Here is a 12,500-nt window from a genome sequence, read left to right on the forward strand (position 1 = left end):
GATTTTAAATCCAGGCTGGCCACGTGAGTTTGGACCCCGTGGCCTGACTGCCCCCCAACTTTACCCCCCCCCATCCCCCACTAGTGGTCTGGGGGCGTGGGGGGGGGGCTCCATAATTTGGAGGCGGTGCGGTGGGCAGATGGACACCAACAGGACCCCATCTCCACCGCCGCCGCTGCCGCGACAAGCTCGCGAGACGTCTCACCTCCCTGGCGCGATTGGAGTCGGTCGCGTTTCCCCCTCCTCCATCGATGAAATAGAACTGAGATTATTGTGATTTATGTGGCCGAGGAATAAATCAATGAGCCTCGAGAATGTAAATTTGTATGAGAGCCCTGCTGCATTGGGGTGTTGGGGCAATTCCACCACCACCACCACCACCACCATATTAACCCACTCACACAACCATCACAACCAACAACACCCATCATATCAACCATCCCTGCACTAACCACACAAACCACAACCACCACAACACTCACCACATCAACCATCACAATACTAACCGCACACTCCACAACCATCACCACCACCATTCCCACGTGGCCACGAGGTGGGGTGGGTGGAGGGGGGACGAGGTGAGTGGGGGGACGAGGTGGGGTGGGTGGAGGAGGGTGGAGGTGGGTGAGAGGACGAGGTGGGGTGGGTGGAGGGGGGACGAGGTGAGTGGGGGGACGAGGTGGGGTGGGTGGAGGAGGGTGGAGGTGGGTGAGGGGGGGGGCCCACGTCCAGTTCAGAGGTCACTCGCCGCTGCTGACGCCGTGAGCGAGAGAGTGGAGGTCGCTCTCCGCGCTCCGGGTCGCCTTATAGGCGGGTGCATTTAAAGGCGGCGATGGCTCGGTGGATGGAGAGGGACGGGTTTCTATGCTGGGGTGGGGTTTACAGACGGGTTCATGGGGAGAGGAGCGGTGCGTCAGGGTGCGTTCGGAGAGAGTGGGGAGCGGTGGCGTAGCGATACGAACCCGGTGACGATTATCTGAACCGGTCTTGAGCCTCCCTCTAGGTCGACTGTGTGAAATGAGTACCTGGTGCGATGTGTGGTGCTGGCTACCGCTCCTCTTGTGTGCCGTGCCGGCCTTCATAGGTGCTACTTGCTAACAGCACTTGCCCCAACAGTCTGGTAATGCTATACGGGCGGTCTTTGTTTTTGGAGCGAGCGGGGCGTGTGAGTTTGAAGTGATGGTTCATGATGGTGCGCTTACAGCGAGGTGTGAGTTTACCATGAAGAATATATTTATTGTAGTGGTGATGCTGCAGCATTGGCAGTGATGCACAATCACAAACAACAAAAATATGTAATAGGGTTTTTTGGGATTAGATCGCGTAAGCGTAAATGTGTCGTTAAACCCGCCACCACCCGACACAGCCACTTAGCAAAATTTGTCACCTAAACAAAACAAGCCAATTCGTTACTAGTTCAGCACGCCGCTTGTGTTGGAGAGTAAACCCACAATAATTACAACTAGCTTAATTGCCCATCAACTAAGCTAGAATTGAAGACTAAAATGTTAAGATTGTATTGAATTTCTTTAATTTAAAATGTCTCTATATATTCCACATACGGTGTAAATTGACGGTCATCTCTCAAAAGTGTTCCTTGAGATTACTTTTTGGATTGAATCGGCACTTTGATGTTGGTGGGATTTTTTGGCATCTTGACAAAGCAACGTAATCACGAAGTTGCCAATGGAAAAACAAAACCACCAGGTTCGTTGAGATGAAATCCAACATTCCCAAAAGTGTGTCCTTGTGACTGATTGACAGTGACAGTAAATGCGTATTTGAGTAACGGTGTGGTGAGCGAAAAGACAGAATACAAAAATAGGTGCGGCACGTGGCTTATCTCAAATGCGGTGCTGGACGATTTTTTTTTAGAAAATCGATGATTACTGCAACACCAAACTGATAATTAAGTTCCAATTTTAATAATAAACCTTTCATGAACAGTTACAAAAAATTGCATGAAAATCCACGTAGCCCACCCAGCAGCGCCACACACACACACACAGCCTACAGACACCGATCACCAACACGATCTGTGTAACATTCTGATTCTGGATTTCAAACCTCACTACTGCGCTAACGCTGCACCACCCATGACGTTCATCACCGTCAATACCAAATACCAGCCACAGACCAGGTGCATCTTAAGCGGCTCTTTCTCTATGAATATTATTATGTCTATGTGTCATTGTACGTGTGTCAGTTCTGCGAGTGGTGAGGTGAGTGGGCGAGTGAGTGGATCTCGTCAAAAGCCTACCCAGTTTAACACGAAGGCTTTCGCGACCACTATCATCCATAAAACATTTTTTTTTGGAGGGGGGTTAGATCGCGTAAGTATAAATATGTCGTTAAAGCCGGTGGTGGCGGTTTTAACGACGCATTTATGTTTATATTTGCGTAATCTTTCTAGCAACCAGCTGATAGCCAGAATTGTGGAGAAATCCTTAAATAGAAGGGGGTGGAGGGGTTAATGTATTCATGTAAATTACGAGATCTGACCCCAATAAAAACCTCTATTATGGATAATATTGGTCGAGTAAAGCCGTCGTGTTAAACTAATACAACACATTCGTACGTTATTTACGTGCTGAAGAAGGGGCATTGCCCGAAACGTCGCAGATTAATATATATTTCTGAAGACCACAGGGTTATTGACGAATGCAATGTAACACCCGGAAGGCTTTCGCGACCGAATATTGCGATTCATGATTGACGCGCGGCGTCACGGGAGTGGCGTCACGAGAACGTGTGCCGTGCACCCTCCTCCACCCGACCAACGCGTCGAGATGGGTTTTGTTTTGCTGAAGGGATAGAAACCGTCCTGGTCGACACACGCCGCGTTCGGCTACCTTTAGCCGCGATGCGAGCGTGACGCCGCCACTGCGCCCGTGAGCCAGGCTAGGTGCACTGTGGGTGTCGCGTGGGAGCACAAAGATAAAGCTACCCCCGTAGAGCCTCAACGAACTGTTGGGGCAAGTGCTGTTCGCGAGCACCTACGAAGACCGGCACGGCACACGAGGGGGTGGGTGGCCGGCACCACGCCCGGCCGCCTTTGTCTCCCCAGTGGCGATGTTTACACACCGCACCAGGTACTCATTTGAGGCTGAGTCGGCCTAGGGGGGAGGCCCAGAACCGGTTCACAAATACCAAAATCCCCCGTATAGCCTGAACATATTGTTGGGGCAAGTGCTGTTCGCGCTCCCCACACACACTCACACGCAACAGCGTTTGACAAATAATTAATTGAACCGGGTCTTGGCATCCCCGATGTCAACTCAGTCCTAAATGAGCACCTTCGTACGGTGTGTATAAATCCTCAGCGCTGGGGAGACAAACACGGCCGGGCGTGGTGTTGTTGGCCACCCAGCCCCTCGTGCTCCGCATCGGCCTTCAGACAGCACTTGCCCCAACAAGCTGTTCAAGGCTATACGGGAGATCTTTGCCTGTGTCTTTGTGCCCGTGCAATAATACGAATGTGAGTGTGTGTATGCGGGTGATTTGCTCGCTTCTTTAAATCCCCTCGTTTTGCCGCTCTCTCTCTTGTCTCCTTTCCCTTTCGCTCTCCCTCCCTCTCTTCCTCCCACTCTACACCCCGCTCGCTCGCTCTCCCTCCCTCTCTTCCTCCCACTCTACACCCAGCTCGCTCGCTCTCCCTCCCTCTCTTCCTCCCACTCTACACCCCGCTCGCTCGCTCTCCCTCCCTCTCTTCCTCCCACTCTACACCCAGCTCGCTCGCTCTCCCTCCCTCTCTTCATCCCACTCTACACCCAGCTCGCTCGCTCTCCCTCCCTCTCTTCCTCCCACTCTACACCCAGCTCGCTCGCTCTCCCTCCCTCTCTTCCTCCCACTCTACACCCCGCTCGCTCGCTCTCCCTCCCTCTCTTCCTCCCACTCTACACCCAGCTCGCTCGCTCTCCCTCCCTCTCTTCATCCCACTCTACACCCAGCTCGCTCGCTCTCCCTCCCTCTCTTCCTCCCACTCTACACCCAGCTCGCTCGCTCTCCCTCCCTCTCTTCCTCCCACTCTACACCCAGCTCGCTCGCTCTCCCTCCCTCTCTTCATCCCACTCTACACCCAGCTCGCTCGCTCTCCCTCCCTCTCTTCCTCCCACTCTACACCCAGCTCGCTCGCTCTCCCTCCCTCTCTTCCTCCCACTCTACACCCCGCTCGCTCGCTCTCCCTCCCTCTCTTCCTCCCACTCTACACCCCGCTCGCTCGCTCTCCCTCCCTCTCTTCCTCCCACTCTCCCCCCAGCTCGCTCGCTCTCCCTCCCTCTCTTCCTCCCACTCTACACCCCGCTCGCTCGCTCTCCCTCCCTCTCTTCCTCCCACTCTCCACCCAGCTCGCTCGCTCTCCCTCCCTCTCTTCCTCCCACTCTACACCCCGCTCGCACGCTCTCCCTCCCTCTCTTCATCCCACTCTACACCCAGCTCGCTCGCTCTCCCTCCCTCTCTTCATCCCACTCTACACCCAGCTCGCTCGCTCTCCCTCCCTCTCTTCCTCCCACTCTACACCCCGCTCGCTCGCTCTCCCTCCCTCTCTTCATCCCACTCTACACCCAGCTCGCTCGCTCTCCCTCCCTCTCTTCATCCCACTCTACACCCCGCTCGCTCGCTCTCCCTCCCTCTCTTCCTCCCACTCTACACCCAGCTCGCTCGCTCTCCCTCCCTCTCTTCATCCCACTCTACACCCCGCTCGCTCGCTCTCCCTCCCTCTCTTCATCCCACTCTACACCCAGCTCGCTCGCTCTCCCTCCCTCTCTTCCTCCCACTCTCCACCCAGCTCGCTCGCTCTCCCTCCCTCTCTTCCTCCCACTCTACACCCCGCTCGCACGCTCTCCCTCCCTCTCTTCATCCCACTCTACACCCAGCTCGCTCGCTCTCCCTCCCTCTCTTCATCCCACTCTACACCCAGCTCGCTAGCTCTCCCTCCCTCTCTTCATCCCACTCTACACCCAGCTCGCTCGCTCTCCCTCCCTCTCTTCATCCCACTCTACACCCAGCTCGCTCGCTCTCCCTCCCTCTCTTCCTCCCACTCTACACCCAGCTCGCTCGCTCTCCCTCCCTCTCTTCATCCCACTCTCCACCCAGCTCGCTCGCTCTCCCTCCCTCTCTTCATCCCACTCTCCACCCAGCTCGCTCGCTCTCCCTCCCTCTCTTCATCCCACTCTACACCCAGCTCGCTCGCTCTCCCTCCCTCTCTTCATCCCACTCTACACCCAGCTCGCTCGCTCTCCCTCCCTCTCTTCGTCCCACTCTCCACCCTGCTCGCTCGCTCTCCCTCCCTCTCTTCATCCCACTCTCCACCCCGCTCGCTCGCTCTCTCTCTCTCGCTGTCTAAACCGCCCGCGCGGCTTTGTGCCATCACGGAGCGCGCATTAACGCGATGTCGCCAGAAACAACGGTCCCTGACGCGCGCTTCTGAGACACAATGGGAGTCCTCTAGACCTGGACAGGAGAACGCGGTGAAATGTAGACATTAGCGATGTCATGAAGACATGTGCTTGTGCGTGTGCCTTTTGTGTGTGTGTGTGTGCGCGCGCCTGCGTGTGTCTGTGTATGTGTGTGTGTGTATGGGGAGCGGTGGTGTAGCGGTTAGCACGCCGCACTACAAACCTGGCAACCCGAGTTCGATTCCCGCTCACGGCCAATACCAGTGACGATTATCTGAATCGGTTTTGGACCTCCCCTAGGTCTACTCAGCCTCAAATGAGTACCTGGTGCGTAAAAAAATTGCCACAGGGGAGACAAAGGCTGCCGGGCGTGGTGCTGGCCACCCACCCCCTCGTGTACCGTGCGGGCCTTCATAGGTGCTCGCTAACAGCACTTTACCCGACAGTCTGTTGAGGCTATACCGGCAATCTTTGTCTTTGTCTGTGCGGCGAATGGAGAAAGTGTGCGTGTGCGGGGGTGGGGGAGAGAGCGGGAGAGAGCAGGAGAGAGACACGCTGTCTTGTACATCGTCTTGAGATTGCGATCCAATTGTCTTTATATATGATGCCAAATTGTGTTATGTGTGTATGTGCGGTGGTGGTGTGTTGAATGATTTTGTATGGGCGGTGATGTGTTTGTGGCGCTGTGTGTTTACGGTGGTGTGTGGGTGGTGTTGTGGTTATTGCTCCGCGCTACGAACTTGCCGACCAGAGTTTGATTCCCGCTCACGACTAAGAACAGTGACTAATATCTGGACCTCCCCTAAATCGACTCAGCCTGAATTGAGTATCTGGTGTGATGAGACAAAGGCGGCATGGACGTCGTGCTGGCCACCCATCCACCCCTTAGCGCGCCGTGCCGGCCTTTATAGGGGCTCGCTAACACCACTTGCCCAAATAGTCTGTTGAGCTATACGGATGATCTTTGCCTTTGTGTGCTCGCTTGTGGCCGCGTCGTCAACGCGCAGCGCCTCCAAGTGAATTGGCAACAGAAATTGGCTCAGGCCAGAGCAACCGTGAGCCCCCTCCCCACCAAACCCCACACCCCCCCCCCACATCTCCCCCCCCCCACATCTCCCCCCCCACATCCCCCCACACCCCCCACACCCTGCTACAAGCCCATTACCCAGGGTGGAATTCATTCTGCGAAGACAATCATGACTCGGAGTCGCGGACGCGCGAATTAATTAAGGCGCGCGGGCTGTGTGGTTATATTATTTGTGGAGTCTTGTGTCTCTCAAACAAACACTGAGATCTGCTCACACGCGTGGGGGGGGGGCGATGCCTGAGCCTCCATGTGACACGGGCATGCCGTGGGATGGGGGCGGTTGTGATGGGAGGGGGAGCAGGGCCGACGGGACGAGTTTGCTGGTGGTGTGGGTCTGGCAAGTTCACTCTCCTCCACTGTAATCGTGACCCCCCCCCACCCACAGCTCTACTACCCCCCCCCCCCTTCCTTGGTGATCTCCCCAGCTGGTGGGACGAGGCTGTGGACCGAGCCGTTGAGAGGTCGCTTGCTGGGGGTGGCATCGATCCTTCCACGTGGGACATCTCCACATGGGGCGGATATTTCACAAAAGACAAAGTGGCAATCCGTGCCTGGCCCTCTGCTGGCCGCCGTCTACAGCCACGTGTCGTGCACGGCGGCCGCACGGCCACTGTCCCAGGCTCACTCCGGCTGCGTCGCTCCTGAGGTCTGACCAGGCCAGGCGCTTTCCGTGCGCTTTGCTCATTAGGCAGTTTTGTGTACAGCTTCAAGAAAAGGACACGGCTCATTAATGGGATAAGTCGATGCTTTGCAACGCACGCGCGAAATTGAATGCATCACCACCACCACTACCATCATCATCACGGCGTGGACTGAAAGGTCTCTTCGTCTCAGTACGTCCAACGCCGCGATACTTAATGAGCATTGCAGCCTGCTTGGATACGTGTGAATGCGTGGTCTCTGGACTTGCACACTTGGTGGGCCGGTGGGTTCACAGACTCGTGGGGCCGTGCGCGAGCGGGCTGGCCGGCAGGGCAGGAGCCGGCTGGCTGGCTGCCTGGCCGAGTCGGCGTGTTGCCCTGCCGCCTGTCATCTGCCGCAGACGCGGATACTCGCGGACACTCACATTTACACAGACAAGGATCGCCCGTATAGCCTTAACAGACTGTAGGGGCAAGTGCTGTTAGCGAGTACCTATGAAGGCCGGAACGGTACACGAGGGTGTGTGTGTGGCCAGCAACAGGCCCGACCGCTTTTGTCTCCCCAATCTCGATGTTTACACACCGCATCAGGTACTCATTTGAGGCTGAGTCGAGCTAGGGGAGGCCCAGGATCCGGTTCAGATAATCGTCACTGGTGTTGGTCGTGAGCGGGAATCGAACCCGGGTGGCGGGGTTCACAGCGCAGCGCGCTAACCGCTACACTACCGCTTCCCACAGTCACACCCACCCCCCCACACACACACCCACACACATACCCACACACAACAACAACAACAACCGCCATTCGCCACTAAGTGGCGGTGACGTCACCACGACGCTTGTGCCAGGCCATGTGCACCTTGAGGCCACGTGAAGTGTCGAACACCCGCTGGCAGGAGGTCACGGGGCAGACCCAGCAGGTGCCACGGGTCGACTGACTGAGATGACTGAGATGACTGGCTGATGCACCACCTGTGCCCCCTACTGTACCACACCCACGTAGACCGACAAAGATCCAGGCTGTTAGCGAGCATCGAGTAGAGGCTGGCGCGGCACTCTAGGGCAGGGGTCGGGAACCTTTTTGACTGGGAGAGCCATAAAAGCCAAATATTTCTAAATATATTTCATTGAGAGCCATATAGTATTTTTAACGTATAATAAATTAAATATGTCTTACTTTTAATGCGACTTCTGGTGCTGCATGGTTTTGCTGATGGCCTTGTAGTCTGGTTCATACGTGGTGAGGTTGAGCTTCGTGCAGGCGTGACCCGTGAAATTTATCTTCAAAACTAATTTCTGTTTACTTTAAAATGACACAATATTATTAAGCAATATCACAAGTATTTTAAAATCAGTTCCAAACTGATTTTTTATTTTTTATTTTTTTCAACTCAAAATTGTCTGGGAGCCATATTCCGTCACCGGAAGAGCCATTAATGGCTCGCGAGCCATAGGTTCCCGACTGCTGCTCTAGGGGGTGGTGTGATGCAACACCACGCCCGGCCGCCATTCTCTCCCCAGCGCTGAAGATGTACACACTGCACCAGGTACTCATTTGAGGCTGAGTCAACCTAGGGGATGACCACGGCTGGGTTCAGATAATCATCACTTGGTGTTGATTGGCGAGAGAGCGGGTATCGAACTCGGGGCGTCGTCGTGTTCGTAATCGCGGTGCGCTAACCACCGCGCCACCGCTCCGCACACTCGCACAGCGCGACGTTGGACGTTGATCCGGGCCGCGAGACGACCGCGATAACCGCAATCTCTGCTGCGATGTCTCCGTTATCTCGGCTGCCGAACCCCAATGAGCCCACGCTGACCTCCATCGCTGACCTCACGCGCGCGCGGGGGGTGACAGCTGATGATGACCCTCGTGCCGATGATTCACGTGAAGAGTTTGTTGGATGGCGTCAATGTGTCGTGCACCCGCCTCCACCCGGCGCAGCCAATCAATAAAGTTTGTCACGTGGTGAAACACAACGTGCCCATTGGTTACTGCTTCAGCACCACCGGTTGTGTGTCAGAGAGCATTCCACAACATCAACAATTGAGTTAACGTTTTGCTGGCATCTGCCATAAATTATAACGATGATTATTAATGACGACGATGTGAACGGGCGTGATGTTTGATGGTAATGGTTATGCTGGCAGGGCACGTGGTGAGGATGTCGTTGTTTTACTTATCGCATTTATCCAGCGAGAGTCGTAAGACTTTTTTTCAGGAGGGTTCTGCCGATGCCACACTGAGGTTGTTGTTTTTTTCATCTTAAGATGTTTTCAGTCCAATTATTCACGAGTTGTGTTTATGATACAAGTGCTAAGGACACCGGAGGACCCGGAGGTGGTGGAGCCAACAAACTCTATCCCCGCACAGATGGAAACAGATGGCAATCAGTCCACTCCCTGTACCGCCTTCTCCTGGCAAGCCCGGAGTGTGGCACCTCTACGAAGTTCCACAGGATGGCAGCTTTACGCCATCTGTGTGGTGACCCATCAATCCTCGCTGCTGCCTCAACGTCAAACTTCGTGAAAAACCCCGATGTAAACTATTGTTTATTTTACCAGGTAAGGCCCACTGAGCTCTACAGCTCGTTTTAAGAAGCGACCTGGCGATCACAAATGGCAGCTCAACGAAGCGGCTCATCACGCGGAAATTGATAGCAGCCAAATCGTCTAAACGCATCTTTACAAATGTGGAGGGAAAACCCGAAGGACGCCGTGAAAAATCCACGCGACCACTGGGAGAGAGACACACAAACTCCAAATACACAGCAGGCGTCAGCGTCTGGCTCTAACTCACGACCTCCTGCGTACCAGGCGAGGGAGTTCACATCTCGCCACTGTGGCGCCCAGCGCTGGGTTACAGACAGCCACGTGCAGCGTAGGAACTCAAGCAGAATGAGGATGACATTACTCAAAGTACCTATGGTGATAATTGTGATGATTTTGCTGCTGCTGATGATCATCATGGTTACATGTGATGACGATTGACAAATCGCGTTGGTGGTGCTCCTGATGATGATAGTAATCATGATGATGTCGTCATCGTCAGCAGCAGCAATGACCCGATGATAATTGTAATTATTAACATAATAGTGTTAATTATAATTAAGCCGCTGATGCTGCTGCTAATGATGATGCATGATCCAACCATGCCCGTCTCCCCGGGGCCACGTGCCACCATCACGCTCACTCGAATGACAGCGGCTGCACCTCCCACCCACTCCCCTCCCCTCCCCCCGCCTACCCCGCCCCCCTCACTCGCTCTAATCCCCCTCCGCCGCCCCCCAGGAGTAATAATATAATCGCAAAGGCATCGCGGTGCCGATGTTCACGCATGTCGCGCGGCCGATAGCGCGAGCGAATTAAAATCAAACATCGAGGTGGGTGGACGGGGGTGTCTCCTCCGTGTCAGCCCCCCCACCTCCATCACCCCACCGTAATCTTCTCAACCGCGACACAAAAACCACGCTACCAACAACAACAACTACAACAACCGTCATTGGCCACTAAGTGGCGGTGACGTCACCACGCGGCGCTTGTGCCAGGCTAGGTGCACCGTGAGGGCGTCACGTGAAGTGTCGAAGGCTCTCTGCTGGCGGGAGGAGGTCACGGGAGAGACCCAGAGGGCTGGCACGCCACCCCACATACACACACTGGCACACACGCACACACATACACACACACAGGCGTGTAGAGATCACGAGCCCGACAGGACGGCGTGGGTCGGTCGATAGAGGAACTCGTAAAGGGGTGGTGATGGTGATGATGATGGTGGTGATGATGGTAATGGCGATTGTGGTGATGGTGGTGATGATTGTGGTGGTGGTGGTCATGGTGGTGGTGATGATTGTGGTGGTGATGAAGGTGATGGTGGTGGGGAGCGGTAGAACCAGTTCAGACAATTATCTGAACTGGTTCTGGGCCTCCTACCCTAGGTCGACTCAGCTTGAAATGAGTACCTGGTGCAGTGCGTAAAACATCGATACTGGGGAGACAAAGGCGACCGGGCGTGGTGCTGGCCACACACCCCCTCGTGTGCCGTTCCGGCCTTCATAGGTGTTCGTTAACAACACTTGCCCCAAAAGTCTGTTAAGGCTATACGGGTGATCTTTGTCTTTGATGGTGGTGATGGTGGCGGTGATGGTGGTGATGGTGGCGGTGATGGTGATGATGGTGGCGGTGATGGTGGTGGTGGTGATCATGGTGTTGGCGATGTTGGTGCTTGTTGTGGTTGTGATGGTGGTGATTGCGGCTCCGTCTCTGTGCGAGACGCAGATTAGGAGGCAATCTGCCCCCGAGGCGTCCCTAATCCCCATCGCGTTATCCGCCGCAGCGCTGACGCTACACGCGGGTTGCCGTCATCTCGACGCGCTCGCCGTGCGTGTCACACGGCACACATCGTTCCAGGATGCCTGGCTTCTGCCTTTTTTTGTCTTTGACTGTTTATTTTGGCCACAGCTAATCATTGATTAGGCGATACGTGAAACTATTAAAACTATAAAACATTTTTTTTTACCATGTAAGGCCCACTGAGCTCCATACGTCTTTTTTCAGAAGCTACCTGGCAACCACAAATGATGGCTCAACGAGGAGGATTATCGTGTGGAAATGCATCGGAGCCAATTACTCGAAACACATGTTTGTAAGTGTGGATGAAAAACCCGGAGGACCCGGAGAAAAAATCCACCCGAACACGGGGAGAGAGACACGCACACTCCAAACATACAACAGGCGTCAGGGTCGGGATCGAACCCACGACCTCCTGTGTACCAGACGAGGTAGTTAACATCTCACCACCGTGGCGCCCTACAAGGGAACTGGTTACATTCTCATTTTTGATGGGGAATTGGTTACACCACGGAAACTTGGTGACTGCAGCAAAAAACTAAAAACAAAGATGAACGGAATAATTTTAAATCAATTGCACATTGTCAAAGTCGGAATGGCAAGGTCGTCCATCAAAATGGTGCAATCAGCGTGAATAATATTTAGAGAGATAACGAGGCATCTGCTGATGAGACGATTAATTTCGCAAAGCAGTCTATTGTGTTACTTGTGTTAAACCAAAAATGCTGCTGAACATACATTTAATTTTTAAAAATCTATTTACGGCTGCTGAAAAAATAAACTCCCACAATAATTTGTTTTAATGAATAATAATTATTGATTTATTCATCCAGAAGAGCCACACGGAGCCATAGGACTCTTGACAAGGACGGTCATGCATTGTGTTTTTATTTAAGGCCAATTAATGATGAGTGGTATGCTCATTAACGAGTGTTATATTCATTCATTGAGCTCTGTTGTCCTCTATGTATTAATATGTTATCGGCGAAATAATGAGTGCTTATCCACGTGGGAGGAAGCCGAAAG

General features: G+C 54.0%; 1 pseudogene; it reads right to left on the bottom strand.

Annotated features, from left to right (window-relative positions):
* The window catches only part of LOC133340371 (UPF0746 protein DDB_G0281095-like), a 132,984-nt pseudogene that overhangs the window by 3,503 nt on the left and 116,981 nt on the right, over positions 1–12,500 (bottom strand).

The sequence above is a fragment of the Lethenteron reissneri genome, chromosome 9 (genome assembly GCF_015708825.2).
Source record: "Lethenteron reissneri isolate LAM-NWPU_2019-01 chromosome 9, ASM1570882v1, whole genome shotgun sequence".
NCBI lineage: Eukaryota > Metazoa > Chordata > Hyperoartia > Petromyzontiformes > Petromyzontidae > Lethenteron > Lethenteron reissneri.